Below are 18511 nucleotides of genomic sequence, written 5' to 3' on the forward strand. Positions count from 1 at the left end.
GAAAAGTGGTGCGTGGATATGTATTCACCCCCTTTGCTATGAAGCCCCTAAATAAGATCTGTTGCAACCAATTACCTTCAGAAGTCACTTAACTAGCTAGATTGCACACAGGTGGACTTTATTTAAGTGTCACATGATCTCAGTATGTATACACCTGTTCTGAAAGGCCCCAGAGTCTGCAACCCCACTAAGCAAGGTGCACCACCAAGCAAGCGGCACCATGAAGACCAAGGAGCTTTCCAAACAGGTCAGGGACAAAGTTGTGGAGAAGTACAGATCAGGCTTGGATTATAAAAAATATCCGAAACTTTGAACATCCCATGGAGCACTGTTAAATGTAAAGAATATGACACCACAACAAACCTGCCAAGAGAGGGCCACCCACCAAAACTCACAGACCAGGCAAGGATGGCATTAATCAGAGAGGGAACAAAGAGACCAAAGATAACCCTGAAGGAGCTGCAAAGCAGAGATTGGAGTATCTCTCCATAGGACCACTTTAAGCCGTACACTCCACAGAGTTGGGCTTTATGGAAGAGTGGCCAGAAAAAGCCATTGCTTAAAGAAAAAAATACCAAAAGGCATGTGGGAGACTCCCCAGACATATGGAAGAAGGTACTCTGGTCAGATTAGACTAAAATAAGCTTTTTGGCCATCAAGGATAATGCTATGTCTGGCGCAAACCCAACACCTCTCATCACCCCGAGAATACCATCCCCACAGTGAAACATGGTGGTGGCAGCATCATGCTGTGGGGATGTTTTTCATCAGCAGGGACTGGGAAACTGGTCAGAATGGAAGGGATGATGGATGACGCTAAATACAGGGAAATTCTTGAGGCAAACCTGTTTCAGTCTTCCAGAGATTTGAGACTGGGACGGAGGTTCATCTTCCAGCAGGACAATGACCCTAAGCATACTGTTAAAGCAACACGAGTGGTTTAAGGGGAAACATTTAAATGTCTTGGAATGGCCTAGTCAAAGTCCAGACCTCAATCCAATTGAGAATCTGTGGTATGATTTAAAGATTGCTGTACACCAGCAGAACCCATCCAACTTGAAGCATCTTCAAAGTGGTAGGCATGTTGTGTAAATCAAATGATACAAACCCCCCAAAAATCAATTTTAATTCCAGGTTGTTAGGCAACAAAATAGGAAAAATGCCAAGGGGGTGAATACTTTCGCAAGCCTCTGTATTATCCAAGTGTAGTCACTTTACCTCTACCTACATGTACATTTTACCTCAATTACCTCAACTAACCTGTGCCCCTGCACATTGACTCTGTACCGGTACCCTCTGTATATAGCCTCTCTAATGTTATTTTATTGTTGTTCCTTAATTTTTTATTTTTTACTACCTATTATTTTAGTAAATACTTTCTTCACAATTTTTTTCTTAAAACGGCATTGTTGGTTAAGGGCTTGTATGCATGCATTTTACTGTAAGGCCTACACCTTTTGTATTCGGAGCATGTGACAAATACAATTTTATTTGATTTGTGGAGTCGCACTCTCATGACTTCGGTTGAAGGATCTATAATCGCTTGACAAGGCCAATGAAATCTGTGCCTTGCTGGAAGCGCACCTTCCACAGGTGATGCGTGAGGCTCGGATTCATTCCTTCAATTTAATAATACTGCCCTTCACGAGCCCAGGAACGGGCACTACGGGGCCAAACAGGTGTTGAACCTCATTTCCCTCCTTCAAGGAACAACATTCATCATTGGCGAAATTGAATCATGCCCCAAGCCGAGATTAAATGAAACAACTCATGCCACACAACCCAGAGCTGACCCAACCAGATGCGGCAGTCCGGGTATTGCGCATACCGTGCGTTGCCTAGTGACTTTCCCTTGTCCCAGCTGTAAGCACACTGTTGGTTACACTGGGAGCAGTGACATCCAAGCAATTAAACCTCACAAAAGTGTGTGGTGATACCCAACTCGCTACAGTCAACTCTTTAAACAATGCCCAAGACGCTGCCAGATCCCAGGTGGAGTGGGTGTGTACACCTCTAAGTAACCGTTGGCCCTTGCTGCTATATTCCACTGGATCGTCTCTCCACTATCCAGAGAACGTCCTGCCTTGAGCTGGATTAGCAAACAGACAAAAACCTGGTCACAACCGGATATACCGGGTCCGTTCAATGTACATATGTAAAGCTCACACTGGACACAGGACATGTAACCTCAGTTGCTCTTCAGAAGCAAAAGGAGGAGGCGAAAATGGAAATAGCTCAAAGCTAAGGACCTGTAGGACATAGCCATGACTTTCAGGGCAAAGGCCGCATTTGGAAACAATTTTGCCTTCGAGTCACCAGGGGCGAACTGAGTATGGATAATGCGTGGAGGTCCCCTACATGTTTAGTCAAGGCCAAAGCCATGAGCAGGGAGGTTTTGTAGGAGAGGATATTCAGATCAACCAAATCCAGTGGCTCAAAGGCGACGGCAGACACCTCCAAAACCAGCACCAAGTCTCATGGGAGAGACCGGTCTGAGACAACATACTGCTTTCAGAATCCGTACAACCAGGGGGTGGGCCACTGTTGTGGCGCCGTCAATTCACACATGATATGCTGAAATGGCATCCATGTATACTTTTAAAGTGGAGATTGCCCGCCCCTGCTCGAAAAGCTGCTGTAGGAATATAAGGATGTTCGTTACAGAGCACTGGAAAGGAACCAGCCCTTTATCTTGGCACCGGAACTCAAATGCTTGCCACTTATATGCATACAATCTTGCGGACTGAATCATAGCAATAACATTCCGAAATAAACCTCTAGCCATCTGACAGGCCAGGCCTATAGGAACCAAATCTCCAGACTCGCATGCCAAACATGCCCTTGCACCTTGGTCAACCAAGGGGTTCCGGTTTAGAAGCACGGTTTTGACTGCTCCTACAGTTTTGCTTCGGTACTGCAGTTTAAATGACGCCCTGCCCAGAAAAACAACTTCCATAGACAGCCACATAGAGAAGTCAGTTTAGAAAATTCCTAATAAAAAACACTTTAGTTGTCACCTTTGTGCACAAAATATCCATCGAATTATTCAAATAATTGTCACCGAGGCCGATGATACTAACGTTTTATATTCATCCAATGTCTGCCATGTTTTTGGATAAGGTGATGACTTAGTGCGCACAGGGAGCAGCGACGGAGTGCTAGTACACATGTGCTAATGATCCATATAAACTGGATGCACTCCGAATATAGACGGTCCATTAATCAGCGTATGCGAACGTGAGAAGATTAAATTGAAAACAACGGTCGGACATCTTGGACGCAGTCTCCAGTTCGTATTATACCTCTGTGGGGTCAACAGGTCAATGCGCAATGGGAGTTACCACGGGTCCAAGCTTAAAAGGTGAACAATTTCTGCAAACCAAGGCTGACTGGGCCAACTGGGAGCCATAATAATCAATGATAAGCCCTCCTGGTGCACCCTCTCCAATGTGGGCTGAATCAGAACCACTGGCAGAAGCGTGTAAAGGAGGTTCGCTCATCGAGAAAAATTGACGACACTGCACGTTTTCTAGTGATGCGTAAGATTTACGTCAGCCCTGCTGAATCTCTCCCATATCTGGGCAACCACCCTTGGGTGTAGTCTCCACTCCTGATGAAGAGGGTCCCCCTTGAATAGTAGATCCGCACCCGAGTTGAGGCAAACGGGAACAGGCATCACCCGATGTGAGAACAAATGCAAAATTCTCCACAGCAACAGGGAGCGAGCCTAGGTGAGGAGAGGGAGGGACTGTGTCCCCCCCTACCTGTTGATGTATGCTTCCATCGTCATGTTGTTGGTTCTGACCAGCATACCCTACAAATGCGGGAGGAGGCGGCTGAGCACCATGTACATCTTCAGAAGCTGCAGGTAATTGATATGACGAGCACTCTGACACCATCCATACTCCCCGAATTGAGTAACTCTCGCACAGCTTGCCCCACCCTTGGAGGGACACATCTGTTGTGACCATATTGCGGAACAACACCTGGACTATGAGAACCCCTTTCAACTGTAGCTGGGGATCCCTATATTGGGCCATTGCCGAAGGCATGTCGGGGACAACCGAATCGACTGGTTTAAGTGGTGAGATGCATCCAGTGCTGGAACAGCCGCAATAACAATAGTCCCTGAGGGAATGATCACTGTTACAGAAGCAATCATGCCCAGTAGGCGCAGTAACTGGCAAAAATGTATTGTGTGCCCCAACCAAAATTGGGCCAAGCAGAGCTTTTCTATCACCCACTCTAGTGGTAAAAAAGTGCAATTTACAAATGAGTCTAACTCGAGATCCAGGAATTGAATGTGCTCCAATGGGGTTAGAAAGCTCTTTTTCTGGTTTACAATAAAACCTACAGACTGAAAATGGGACAACAGCTTGGATGTGTGTAAAACCGCTTGTTCCCTTGACTGCTGCTTTCAGCCAATAATCCAGATAGGCCAATAGCATCAGCCCTTGGCCCCTCATGGGTACCAGAGCTGCCTCCACCACCTTTGAAAAGATGCAAGGCGAGAGGGACAAGGCTGAACGGGAAGACCAAAAAAATGTAATCTCAGGAACTTTCTGTGACTGGGGCACATGAGCACATGAAATTACGCATCCTTTAGGTCGATGGTGGTGAACCAATCGCCAGGATGCACGGTCTGTAACAACTTTTGAACGTACAAACTCTGAGATGCTTGCTGAGGACACATCAATATAGAATGGGGTGTAAAGTCCCAACTCCTTTCTGAAATCAGGAAATATGGGCTGGAACAGCCGTCCCGGATCCGACATAGAAACCACTCGGATTGCCTGTGTCTGGGGCCGGGAGGATATTCCCTCACTCAAAACGGGCACTGAGTTCTTGGGTACAGTCATGATGACTCCGCAGAAGCATGATTTTATTAGGATCCCCATTGGCTGATGCTAATGGTGACAGCTAGTCTTACTGGGGTCCAACACATAACAAAAAAGACATCGCAGACAAAATACTTCACAGTTTACATACAGTGCATTTGGAAAGTATTCAGACCCCTTGACTTTTTCCACATTTTACAACGTTGCAGCCTTATTCAAAATGTATATTAAATTATTTGTTTTCTTCACCAATCTACACACAGTAATCCAAAATGACAAAGTGAAAACAGGTTTTTAGATTATTTTTTTTTAAATAATAAAAAACAATAATAATAATAATAATAATAATAATAATGTTTCCATAAGTTCTCAGACCCTTTGCTTTGAGACTAAAACTTGAGCTCAGGTGCATCCTGTTTCAATTGATCATCCAAGAGATGTTTCTACAACTTTATTGGAGTCCACCTGCGGCAAATGCAATTGATTGGATATGATTTGGAAAGGCACACCTGTCTGTATAAGGCCCCACAGTTGACAGCGCATGTCAGAGGAAAAACCAAGCCATGAGGTCGAAAGAATTGTCTGTAGAGCTCCGATACAGGATTGTGTCAATCCACAGATCTGGGGAAGGGTATTAAAACATTTATTCAGAATTGAAGGTCCCCAAGAACACAGTGGCCTCCATCATTCTTAACTAGAAGAAGTTTGGAACCACCAAGACTCTTCCTAGAGCTGGCCACCCAGCCAAACTGAGCAATTGGGGGAGAAGGGCCTTGGTCAGGGATGTGACCAAGAACCCGATGGTCACTCTGACAGAGCTCCAGAGTTCCTCTGTGGAGATGGAAAAACATTCCAGAAGGACAGAAATCTCTGCAGCACTCCACCAATTAGGCCTTTATAGTAATGTGGCCAGAAGGAAGACATTCCTCAGTAAAAGGCACATGACTGCCTGCTTTGTAGTTTGCCAAAAGACCATGAGAAACAAGATACTCTGGTCTGATGAAACCAAGATTTAATTATTTGGCCTTAATGCCAAGCATCACGTCTGGAGGAAACCTCGCACCATAACAACGGTGAAGCATGGTGGTGGCAGCATCATGCTGTAGGTATGTTTTTCAGCGGCAGGGAATGGGAGTCTAGTCAGTATTGAGGGAAAGACGAAAGGAGAAAAATACAGAGAGATTCTTGATGAAAACCTGCTCCAGAGCGTTCAGAACCTCAGACTGGGGCGAAGGTTCACCTTCCCAAAAGGACAAAGATCCTAAGCACACAGCCAAGACAACGCAGGAGTGTCTTCGGGACAAGTCTCTGAATGTCCTTGAGTGATCCAACCAGAGCCTGGACTTAAAACCTGTTTGGGACAGGGGGCAGTATTTTCACGTTCAGATGAAAAGCGTGCCCAGAGTAAACTGCCTGCTACTCAGGCCCAGAGTCAAATATTTGCATATTATTAGTAGATTTGGATAGAAAACACTCGGAAGTTTCTAAAACTGTTTGAATGATGTCTGTGAGTATAACATAACTCATGGCAGGCAAAAACTTGAGAAAAATCCAACCAGGAAGTGGGAAATCTGAGGTTTGTACTTTTTCAAGTGATTGCCTATCCAAACTACAGTGCCTGTGGGGTCATTTAGCACTTTTTAAGGCTTCCACTAGATGTCACCAGTCTTTAGAACCTTGTTTCATGCTTCTACTGTGAATGGGGAGAGAATAAGAGGGGATTCAACAAGTGGACTAGGCTGAGGCCAATGAGTTGTTTACTGCGCGGTCACGCATGCTCGCCCGCGCATGCGCACCGTTCCTTCGTTTTCCTCTGCAATGAATACGCTATTGTCCGGTTGGAATATTATCGAAGATTTATGATAAAAAGACCCTAAGGATTGATTGTAAACATCATTTGACATGTTTCTACGAACGGTAATGGAACTTTTTGACTTTTTGTCTAGGGTTTTGCGCTCGCGCATTTTGCCTTTGGAATAGTGATCTGAACGCGCGAACAAAACAGAGGTATTTGGACATAAATGATGGACTTTATCGAACAAAATTAACATTTCTTGTGGGAGTCCTGGGAGTGCATGCCGACGAAGATCAGCAAAGGTAAGTGAAGATTTATAATACTATTTCTGAGTTTTGTTGACTCCAGAACTTGGCGGGTAACTGTATAGCTTGCTTTGATGGCTGAGCTCTGTACTCAGAATATTGAACAATGTGCTTTCGCCGTAAAGCTGTTTTGAAATCTGACACAGCGGTTGCATTAAGGAGAAGTGTATCTATAATTCTTTCAATAACTGTTTTATCAACGTTTATGATGAGTATTTCTGTAAATTGATGTGCTCATTCACCGAAGGTTTTGGAGGCAAAACGTTTTCTGAACATCACGCGCCAATGTAAAATGGGGTTTTTGGATATAAATATGAACTTTATCGAACAAAACATACATGTATTGTGTAACATTGAGTCCTGGGAGTGTCATCTGATGAAGATCAAAGGTTAGTGCATAATTTTAGCTGTATTTCTGGTTTTTGTGACGCCTCTCCTTGCTTGGAAAATGGCTGTGTGGTTTTTCTTGTCAAGGTGCTGTCCTAACATAATCTAATGCTATGCTTTTGCCGTAAAGCCTTTTTGAAATCGGACAATGTGGTTGGATTAACGAGAAGTTTATCTTTAAAACGGTGTAAAATAGTTGATTGTTTGAGAAATTTGAATTATGAGATTTTTGTTGTTTTGTATTTCACGCACTGCTATTCCATTGGCGAAGAATCCCGCTGTCGGAACGGGGTTCCGCTAGCGGAACGTCTGTCCTCAACAGGTTTTAAACCCGATCGAACATCTCTGGAGATATCTGAAAATAGCTGTGCAGCAACACTCCCCATCCAACCTGACAGAGCTTGAGAGGATCTGCAGAGAAGAATGGGAGAAACTCCCCAAATACTGGTGTGCCAATCTTGTAGAGTCATACCCAAGAAGTCTCTAGACTGTAATCACTACCAAAAAAAGGGGTTTCAACAAGTAAAGGGTCTGAATATTTATGCAAATATGATATTTAATTTTTTTTAAATACATTTTAGATTAAGGCTAACGTAACAAAATGTGGAAAAAGTCAAGGGGTCTGAATAATTTCCGAATGCACAGTACGTTCAAAAACATTAACATGTACTGTGCTTGTGTGTGTCTATCAGTTACACATACATGTCAGTAAATACACACAAAAAGTAGATTACAATGAGAGAGTCATTGAGTCATGAGGTGTATTATTTGCTTTTTCAAACCAGGTTCTCTGTTCACTTGCGCTGTATAAGATGGAAGGGAGTTCTAAGCATTCATGGCTCTGTATATTACTGTACATTTCCTTCAATTTGTTCTGACCTGGGGAGTGTGAAAATACCTCTGGTGGCATGTCTGGTGGGGTAAGTGTGTGTTTCAGTACTGTGTGTAAGTTGTCTATGCAAACAATTTGGAATTAACCCCTAAGGTCGATGTCCACGCCTCTGTGTAAATTGAATTAGCATAATACAAAAATCACCCTCAAAACCTGTCAGTTTAAGCTAGAGATATGTTTTTTTGCATTGGATGAGTCTCAATCCACTGTATCCGCATATGCAGTGAAAGGTGACAGAGCTGGAGTGGTGTTTGTCAGACAATGAGACATCCCAAAAATGTGTCTTCTCACAAAATCGTCTGTAGCCTCCAAACGGTTTGACCTACAAACTATTATGAGCCCTCTATGGAAAGATGGGACTTGTTGTTTTGCTCTAGGACAAGACTCGTCTGAAGGTCCAGTTGAAAAAAATGAATGAAAGTATATACGAGGACTGTTTAGTTCCCTCCCAAAAAAAGGTTTGCTGATCTTTCTTATTTCTCAAAATCAAATTGAATTTTATTTGTCACATACACATGGTTAGCAGATGTTAATGTGAGTGTAGCGAAATGCTTGTGCTTCTAGTTCGGACCATGCAGTAATATCTAACAAGTAATCTAACCTAACAATTTCACAACAACTACCTTATACACACATACACATGAATGAGTGATGGCCAAACGGCATAGGCAAGATGCAGTAGATGGTTTTGAGTACATTATATACATTTGAGATGAGTAATGTAGGGTATGTAAACATTATATAAAGTGGCGGAGCAGTTGTCTGGGATAAGGTTTGATTGCATATGTCCGTAAACACACGAGCCAGCTGGTCTGCGCATGCTCTGAGGACGCAGCTGGGCCTGCAGCCTTGTGAGGGTTAACACGTTTAAATGTTTTACTCACGTTGGCTGCAGTGAAGGAGAGCCCGCAGGTTTTGGTAGCGGGTCGTGTCAGTGGTACTGCATTGTCCTCAGAGCGAGCAAAGAAGTTGTTTAGTTTGTCTGGGAGCAAGACATCGTGTTCCGCGACGGGGCTGGTTTTTCTTTTGTAGTCCGTGATTGACTGTAGACCCTACCACATACGTCTCGTGTCTGAGCCGTTGAATTGCGACTCTACTTTGTCTCTATACTGACGCTTAGCTTGTTTGATTGCCTTGCGGAGGGAATAGCTACACTGTTTGTATTCGGTCATGTTTCCGGTCACCTTGCCCTGATTAAAAGCGGTGGTTTGCGCTTTCAGTTTTGCTCGAATGCTGCCGTCAATCCACGGTTTCTGGTTGGGGAATGTTTTAATAGATGCTGTGGGTACAACATCACCGATGCACTTGCTAATAAACTCGCTCACCGAATCAGCGTATTCATCAATGTTGATGTTCGATGCTATGCAGAACATATCCCAGTCCACGTGATCAAAGCAATCTTGAAGCGTGGAATCCGATTGGTCGAACCAGCATTGAACAGACCTGAGCACGGGTGCTTCCTGTTTTAGTTTCTGTCTATAGGCTGGGAGCAACAAAATGGAGTTGTGGTCAGCTTTTCCGAAAGGAGGGAGGGGGAGGGCCTTATACGCGTTGCGGAAGTTAGAATAACAATGATCCAGGGTTTTGCCAGTCCGGGTCGTGCAATCGACATGCTGACAAGATTTGGGGAGCCTTGTTTTCAGATTAGCCTTGTTAAAATCCCTGGCTACAATAAATGCAGCCCCAGGATATGTGGTTTCCAGTTTACATAGAGTCACATGAAGTTCGTTCAGGGCCGTCGATGTGTCTGCTTGGGGGGGGGGAATATACACGACTGTGATTATGATCGAAGAGAATTCTCTTGGTAGACAATGCGGTCGGCATTTGATTGTGAGGAATTCTAAGTTAGGTGAACAACAGGACTTGAGTATGTTGTTATGATCACACCACGTCTCGTTAATCATAAGGCTTTATGATCAGTCGGGAGGAACTATTGGACCCCCCCCTTCTTCTTACCAGAGAGATGCTTGTTTCTGTCGGCGCGATGCGTGAAGAAACCAGGTGGCTGTACCGACTCCGATAGCGTGTCTCGAGTGAGCCTTGTTTCTGTGAAACAAAGAACATTACAGTCTCTGATGTCTCTCTGGAAGGCAACCCTTGCTCGGATTTCGTCTACCTGGTTGTCAAGAGACTGGACATTGGCGAGTAGTATGCTCGGGAGCGGTGCACGATGTGCCCGTCTACGGAGCCTGACCAGAAGACCGCTCCGTCTGCCCCTTCTGCGGCGCGGTTGTTTTGAGTCGCCGACTGGGATCCGATCCATTGTCCTGGGTGGTGGGCCAAACAGAGGATCCACTTCGGGAAAGTTGTATTCCTGGTCGTAATGTTGGTGAGTTGATGTTGCTCTTATATCCAATAGTTCATCCCGACTGTATGTAATAAAACCTAAGATTTCCTGGGGTAACAATGGCCATCTCTGTCGGCGCCGGTGGATCAGATATAAGACAGACACTTCAGAACAAACTTCCTTTAGGTTTTTTGGGGTGGGACTGTTGTTCTATGTAGTGAATCTGTTATTCAATGCATTTGTATGAGCTACTTGCAGTAAGGCCAAATAAAAATGTCATCAAATCATTTTTGGGGATATATTTTTGGATACATCAAGGGGTTTTAAAATTCTAAATCAAATAGCTAAATGATCCTTGGTATGACGTTCCTAAAAAAAATCCACATAGCTAAGTAACCCCCCCCCCCTTCCCCTGGCTTAGACAGGGCTTAGATTCTTATGGGTTTCTTATAAAAACAAGAACTAAAAAAACTTTACTCAACTCTTAGCCAAGAGAGACTGGCATGAATAGTATTAATATTTGCCCTGTGGTGAGCAAAACGTGCCGCTCTGTTCTGGGCCAGCTGCATCTTAACTATGTAATTCTTTGCAGCACTTGACCAGATGACTGGACAATAATCAAGACAGGATCAAACTAGAGCCTGCAGGACTTGCTTTCTGGAGTATGTAAAAAATAACAGAACATCTCTTTATCACGTACAGACCTCTCCCCATCTGTACAACCATTGAATCAATATGTTTTGACCATGACAGTTTACAATCTAAGGTAACACCAAGTATTTTAGTCTCCTAAACGTGTTCAACAATTCATTATCAGTTTCAGCTGAGGTCTAGAACTAATGAAATGATTTCTACCAAATACAATGTTCTTAGTTTTAGAGATGTTCAGGACCAGTTTATTACTGGCCACCCACTCTAAAATGGACTCCAACTCTTTGTTTAGGGTTGCAGTGATTTCATTAGCTGTGGTTGCTGATACGTATAGGGTTGAATCATCAGCACACATGGACACATAGGCTTTGTTAAATGCCAGTTGCAGGTCATTGCCCTGCGGTACTCCACACTTTAAATATTTAACTTCAGATAGATATCTCTGAATACATGACATGGCAGATGTTGAGAAGCCATAACACATACATTTGTTTAACGCTTGTGTGGTGTTCAGGTCTATTAGTAAACATTTTCAATGTTTACTAATAGAACAAATATACAATTCATTATTTTTTCAACTTGAGACTCATTGGCCTTAGCTCATTTTCTGTGAAGAACAGGTTAAAGAACACATTTCAATGAGTGCACAATGTGCACCCCCTACACATTTACAGTGGCTTGCGAAAGTATTCACCCTCCTTGGCATTTTTCCTTTTTTGTTGCCTTACAACCTGGAATTAAAATAGATTTCTGGGGGATTTGTATCATTTGATTTACACAACATGCCTACCACTCTGAAGATGCTAAATATTTTTTCTTGTGAAACAAACAAGAAATAAGACAAAAAAAACTGAAAACTTGAGCACACATAACAATTACCCCCCCCCCAAAGTCAATACTATGTAGAGCCACCCTTTGCAGCAATTACAGCTGCAAGTCTTTTGGGGTATGTCTCTATAAGCTTGGTACATCTAGCCACTGGGATTTTTAACCATTCTTCAAGGCAAAACTGCTCCAGCTCCTTCAAGTTGGATGGGTTCCGCTGGTGTACAGCAATCTTTAAGTCATACCACAGATTCTCAATTGGCTTGAGATCTGGGCTTTGACTAGGCCATTCCAAGACATTTAAATGTTTCCCCTTAAACCACTCGAGTGTTGCTTGAGCAGTATGCTTATGGTCATTGTCCTGCTGGAAGGTGAACCTCCATCCCAGTTTCAAATCTCTGGAAGACTAAAACAGGTTTCCCTCAAGAATTTCCCTATATTTAGCATCATCCATCATTCCTTCCATTCTGACCAGTTTCCCAATCCTTGCCAATGAAAAACATCCCCACAGCATGATGCTGCCACCACCATCCTTCACTGTGGGGATGGAGGTGTTGGGTTTACGCCAGAAATAGCATTTTTCTTGATGGCCAAAAAGCTTATTTTAGTCTCATTTGAGCAGAGTACCTTTTTCCATATGTTTGGGGAGTCTCCCACATGCCTTTTGGCGAACACCAAACGTGTTTGCTTATTTTCTTCTTTCAGCAATGGCTTTTTCTGGCCATTCTTCCATAAAGCCCAGCTCTGTGGAGTGTACGGCTTAAAGTGGTCCTGTGGACAGATACTCCAATCTCCGCTGTGGAGCTTTGCAGCTCCTTCAGGGTTATCTTTGGTCTCTTTGTTGCCTCTCTGATTAATTCCCTCCTTGCCTGATCTGTGAGTTTTGGTGGTGGGCCTCTCTTGGCAGGTTTGTTGTGGTGCCATATTCTTTAAAAAAATGTATAATGGATTTAATGGTGCTCCATGGGATGTTCAAAGTTTCTGATATTTTTTATAACCCAAACCTGATCTGTACTTCTCCTTAACTTAGGCCTTGGCCTGTTTGGAGAGCTCCTTGGTCTTCATGGTGGTGCTTGCTTGGTGGTGCACCTTGCTTAGTGGTGTTGCAGACCACTTTTCTGTTATTTTCACTTCACAAATTTGGACTATTTTGTGTATGTCCATTACATGAAATTCAAATAAAAATCTATTTCATTTACAGGCTGTAATGCAAAAAATTGTGAAAAATGCCTGGGGGGATGAATACTTTTGCAAGGCACTGTATATTACATATGTGGTGTTCGGGTCCACTCTACCCGAGGGCAATACATATGGAAAAGTGTGAGTGTAGGTCAAAACAAGTAAAAATGAAAGAAAAATGTTTGCTGTGTGCCTTCACTTTGTCTTCCTCCTCCCTGGGCCTGGTGTTTCAACATAGCACCAAAAATCAATCAATCAAATGTATTTATGAAGCCCTTCTTACATCAGCTGATGTCACAAAGTGCTGTACAGGAATCCTGTCTGTTTCCCTGCCTGTCTCCCACTTTTCTCGCACTCTTTACCCTTTGTAGTGTGTGAAACTACACAATGTCTTGCGGGAACTTGCACAATGTTATTAAAATACATTATTTCTATACAATATTTAGATAATTTCTTTACAGTGTAAGTATTTTCACACAATCTACCCCAGCCAGGTACAAATTGGGGGAGGGACACAACAAAGAAATAGATTTGCATGTGTGGCTCCTTACCACAATCAATAAGTATGACAAAAATAATCCCTGCTCAGAGGGCCTTAGACCTCTTTGGGCTAGGGTGCAGTATTTTGACATCCGGATGAAAAGCATGCCCAAAGTAAACTGCCTGTTACTCAGGCCCAGAAGCTAGGATATGCATATAATTGGTAGACACTCTAAAGCTTCCCCCCCCCACAAACCATCCCCCCCAAAAGAAAGAGAGAGCGAGAGTGACTTAAATTCACACAGGACACCGAATAAGATAAGAGAAATACTCCAGATATAACAGACTGACCCTAGCCCCCTACACAAACTATTGCAGCATAAATACTCGAGGCTGAGACCTCTGCCTGACCTGTCCCTGCCGTTCTGTTCCTTCGCCTGCCCGTTTTCAATTTAATAAACTTTTGTTACTTCAACACTGTCTGCACCTGGGTCTTACCTTCAAACCTGATACATTTGGAAGGAAGGCATGTTTTTGGAGAGAGATGGACCAAACTCATTTAATGGATTATAGAATAGATTACAATGCTACAAATGGAGGGGTGGACAATTTAGACAAGCTGGTGACCGGCTACAGCTGCAAAAAAAGAACCCTACGCTAGCCACTTGTGATATTCCTCAACATCTTGGCCATCTCGGCGTACAACGCGTTTGTCATCTGGATGGCGTTGAACCCAGATTGGAACAGAGGGAAGCTCCAGAGGAGACAGCTCTTTCCCGAGGAGCTGGGCAAGGCATTGGCATTGGTCAAAATAACCATACATTCAACAATAAGCATACAGTAGAGTACATGTGCAGGTTGATTGGCCTGTCAGACACTGTCCCTCAACTTATGGCTGGCAGCAATGTACTGCGCTGCCAACCCACAGCTCTCTGCGTCTTCCCCCAACAGGACGGGTAGCCTATCCTCATCAGAGAGGTTTTTGAAACCTTGAATAAGGGTTTCAAATTTGGGAAAATTGCACTAATTGTTTTATATTTTTTACATTTTGTCAGGAAATGCTGCTCCGTCTCAGTTTCTGCTGTTGTGCAGTGGTTGCACAGCCTTTCCTCTACAGGGAGCCAGGTTTTCCTGTGTCTACCCTTCTCAATGGCAAGGCTGTGCTCACTGAGCCTGTACGTTGTCAAGGTTTTTCTAAGGTTTTGATCAGTAACCATGGTCAAATAGTTAGCCACGGTGTACTGTCGATTTAGGGCCAGATAGCACTGCATTTTGCTTTGTGCTTGTGTTTCCCAATAAGCAATGTAGTTTTGTTTTGACTGTGTTGTAATTTGGTTTATTCTGATTGATTGGATGTTTTGGTCCTGAGGCTTCAGTGTGTTAGTAGAACAGGTTAGTGAACTCAGCCCCAGGACCAGCTGGATGAGGGTTAGGGTTAATTCTGTCCTGCATGCATTGTTTGTAGTTTTCCTCTGGACATGTAGGAGAATCTTACAGAACTCTGCATGCAGGGTTTCAATGGGGTGTTTGTCCCATTTGATGAAATCTTCTTTTTTGCAAGTGTACCCCACACTTCGCTGCCATAAAGTGCAATTGGTTCAATGAGATATTCAATTAGTTTTAGCCAAATTTTAATAGGTATTTCAATTTGAATTTGTTTTTTAATGGCGTAGAATGCCATTAAGGCTCTGCTGTAGGCCATATGATGTGGTGACAGCAGGCATAGGCCATCTGCGAAGATTAGGCATGAACTTCTTAATTGTGGAGACTAACACCAGGGGGTGAGGATTTCTCTAGGATAGTGGCCAATTCGTTAATGTAAATATTGAAGAGTGCAGGGCTCAGATTGCAACCCTGGCAAAGGCCCCGCCCCTGGTTAAAGAATTCTGTTCTTACCAATTTTAATGCTGCATGTATTCTCTCTCTCAGCTAATTGGAGTCAACTAACCTGGAGTCCAATCAATGAGACGACATTGGAGATGTTGGTTAGAGCTGCTTTGCCCTATTAAAAAAAAAAACTCACAAAATTTGAGTTTGCTGTTTACAAGAAGCATTGCCTGATGTGAATCATGCCTCGAATTGATGAATTGCATAAAGCTAGAAAGGGTTACAAAAGTATCTCTAAAAGCCTTGATGTTCATCTGTCCGCGGTAAGACAAATTGTCTATAAATGGAGAAAGTTCAGTACTGTTGCTACTCTCCCTAGGAGTGGCCGTCCTGCAAAGATGACTGCAAGAGCACAGAGCAGAATGCTCAATGAGGTTAAAACCTGTTTGGGATAGGGGCAGTATTTTCACGGCCGGATAAAAAACGTACCCAATTTAATCTGGTTACTACTCCTGCCCAGAAACTAGAATATGCATAGAAAACACTCTAAAGTTTCTAAAACTGTTTGAATGGTGTCTGTGTGTATAACAGAACTCATTTGGCAGGCCAAAACCTGAGAAGATTCCATACAGGAAGTGCCCTGTCTGACAATTTGTTCTCCTTCTAGGGCATCTCTATCAAAAATACAGCCTCTCTGCTGTAACGTGAGATTTTTCTAAGGCTTCCATTGGCTCTCAGAAGGTGCCAGAAAGTGGAATGACGTCTCTGCAGTCTCTGGGCGAAAAAAAGCAGGAGTTTTTGTGTGGTCAGGCAGGGAACAATGACACTGGAGTGCGCGTGCACACGATGACTCCATGTTTTTCTTTCAGTCTATGAATGAATACAACGTCACCCGGTTGGAATATTATTGCTATTTTACGAGAAAAATAGCATAAAATTGATTTTAAACAGCGTTTGACATGCTTCGAAGTACGGTAATGGAAAATGTTGAATTTGTTTGTCACGAAATGCGCCCGCGCGTCACCCTTCGGATAGGGACCTCAACGCACAAACAAAACGGAGCTATTTCAATATAACTATGGATTATTTCGAACCAAAACAACATTTGTTTTTGAAGTAGAAGTCCTGGGGGTGCATTCTGACGAAGAACAGCAAAGGTAATCCAATTTTTCTTATAGTAAATCTGAGTTGTGAGCACCAAACTTGGTGGGTGTCAAATTAGCTAGCCTGTGATGGCCGAGCTATCTACTCAGAATATTGCAAAATGTGCTTTCGCCGAAAAGCTATTTTAAAATCTGACACCGCGATTGCATAAAGGAGTTCTGTATCAATAATTCTTAAAATAATTGTTTTTTGTGAACGTTTATCGTGAGTAATTTAGTAAATTCAACGGATCTTTGCGGTGGGTGTGCTAGTTCTGAACATTACATGCTAATGTAAAAAGCTGTTTTTTGATATAAATATGAACTTGATTGAACAAAACATGCATGTATTGTATAACATAACGTCCTAGGAGTGTCATCTGATGAAGATCATCAAAGGTTAGTGCTGCATTTAGCTGTGGTTTTGGTTTTTGTGACATATATGCTTGCTTTGAAAATGGCTGTGTGATTTATTTTTGGCAGGGTACTCTCCTGACATAATCTAATGTTTTGCTTTCGCTGTAAAGCCTTTTTGAAATCGGACAATGTGGTTAGATTAACCTGTTTGGGCTAGGGGGCAGTATTGAGAATTTTTTAAAAAATATGTCCCCATTTTTAACTGCCTCCTACACCAACTCAGAAGCTAGAATATGCATATTATGTTTCAGGTTTGGATAGAAAACACCCTAAAGTTTCTAAAACTGTTTGAATGGTGTCTGTGAGTATAACATAACTCCTATGGCAGGCAAAAACCTGACAAGGTTTCATGCAGGAAGTGGCCTGTCTGACAAGGAGTCGTGCGTCTTGCATCTGTTTATTGAAAAGTAAGGATCTTAGCTGTAACGTGACAATTCCTAGGGCTCCAATAGGCTCTCAGAACCCGGGAAAAAGCTGAAGGATGACGAGGCGGCCTCTGGCTGAAACAGATTATCGCCTTTGGTAAGTGGCCGATCAGAGGACCATTGAATGAGGCGCGTGCACGATTCGCCCCCGTGGAGAAATTTCATTCGGCTGTTTAGGCTCATTGCAGATTCCCGGTCGGAATATTATCGCTTTTCTACGAGATAAATGGCATAAAAATTGGTTTTAAACAGCGGTTGACATGCTTCGAAGTACGGTAATGGAAAATTTAGACATTTTTTGTCACGCCATGCGCCATGCTCGTGACCGTGATGTAGCATTCTGATAGTGTCTAGAACTCACAAACAAAACGTCGCTGTTTGGATATAACGATGGATTATTTGGGACCAAACCTACATTTGTTATTGAAGAAGAAGTCCTGGGAGTGCATTCTGACGAAGAACAAGAAAGGTAAGAACATTTTTCTTATAGGAAATGTGATTTTGGTGAAGGCTGAACTGCGTGGGTGTCTAAATAGCTAGCCCGTGATGGCTGGGCTATGTACTTAGAATATTGCAAAATGTGCTTCATCTGAAAAGCTATTTTAAAATCGGACATATCGAGTGCATAGAGGAGTAATGTATCTATAATTCTTAAAATAATTGTTATGCTTTTTGTGAACGTTTATCGTGAGTAATTTAGCAAACTGTTAGTAAATTCCCCGGAAGTTTGCGGGGGGTATGCTTTTTCTGAACGTCACATGCTAATGTAAAAAGCTGTTTTTTGATATAAATATGAACTTGATTGAACAGACATGCATGTATTGTATAACATATTGTCCTAGGTGTGTCATCTGATGAAGATCATAAAAGGTTAGTGCTGCATTTAGCTGTGGTTTGGGTTTTTGTGACATCATATGCTAGCTTGAAAAATGGGTGTCTGATTATTTCTGGCTGGGCACTCTCCTGACAATCTAATGTTTTGCTTTCGTTGTAAAGCCTTTTTGAAATCGGACAGTGTGGTTAGATTAAGGAGAGTCTTGTCTTTAAATAGCTGTAAAATA

The sequence above is a fragment of the Salmo trutta genome, chromosome 12 (assembly GCF_901001165.1).
Source record: "Salmo trutta chromosome 12, fSalTru1.1, whole genome shotgun sequence".
NCBI classification, from domain to species: Eukaryota; Metazoa; Chordata; class Actinopteri; order Salmoniformes; family Salmonidae; genus Salmo; species Salmo trutta.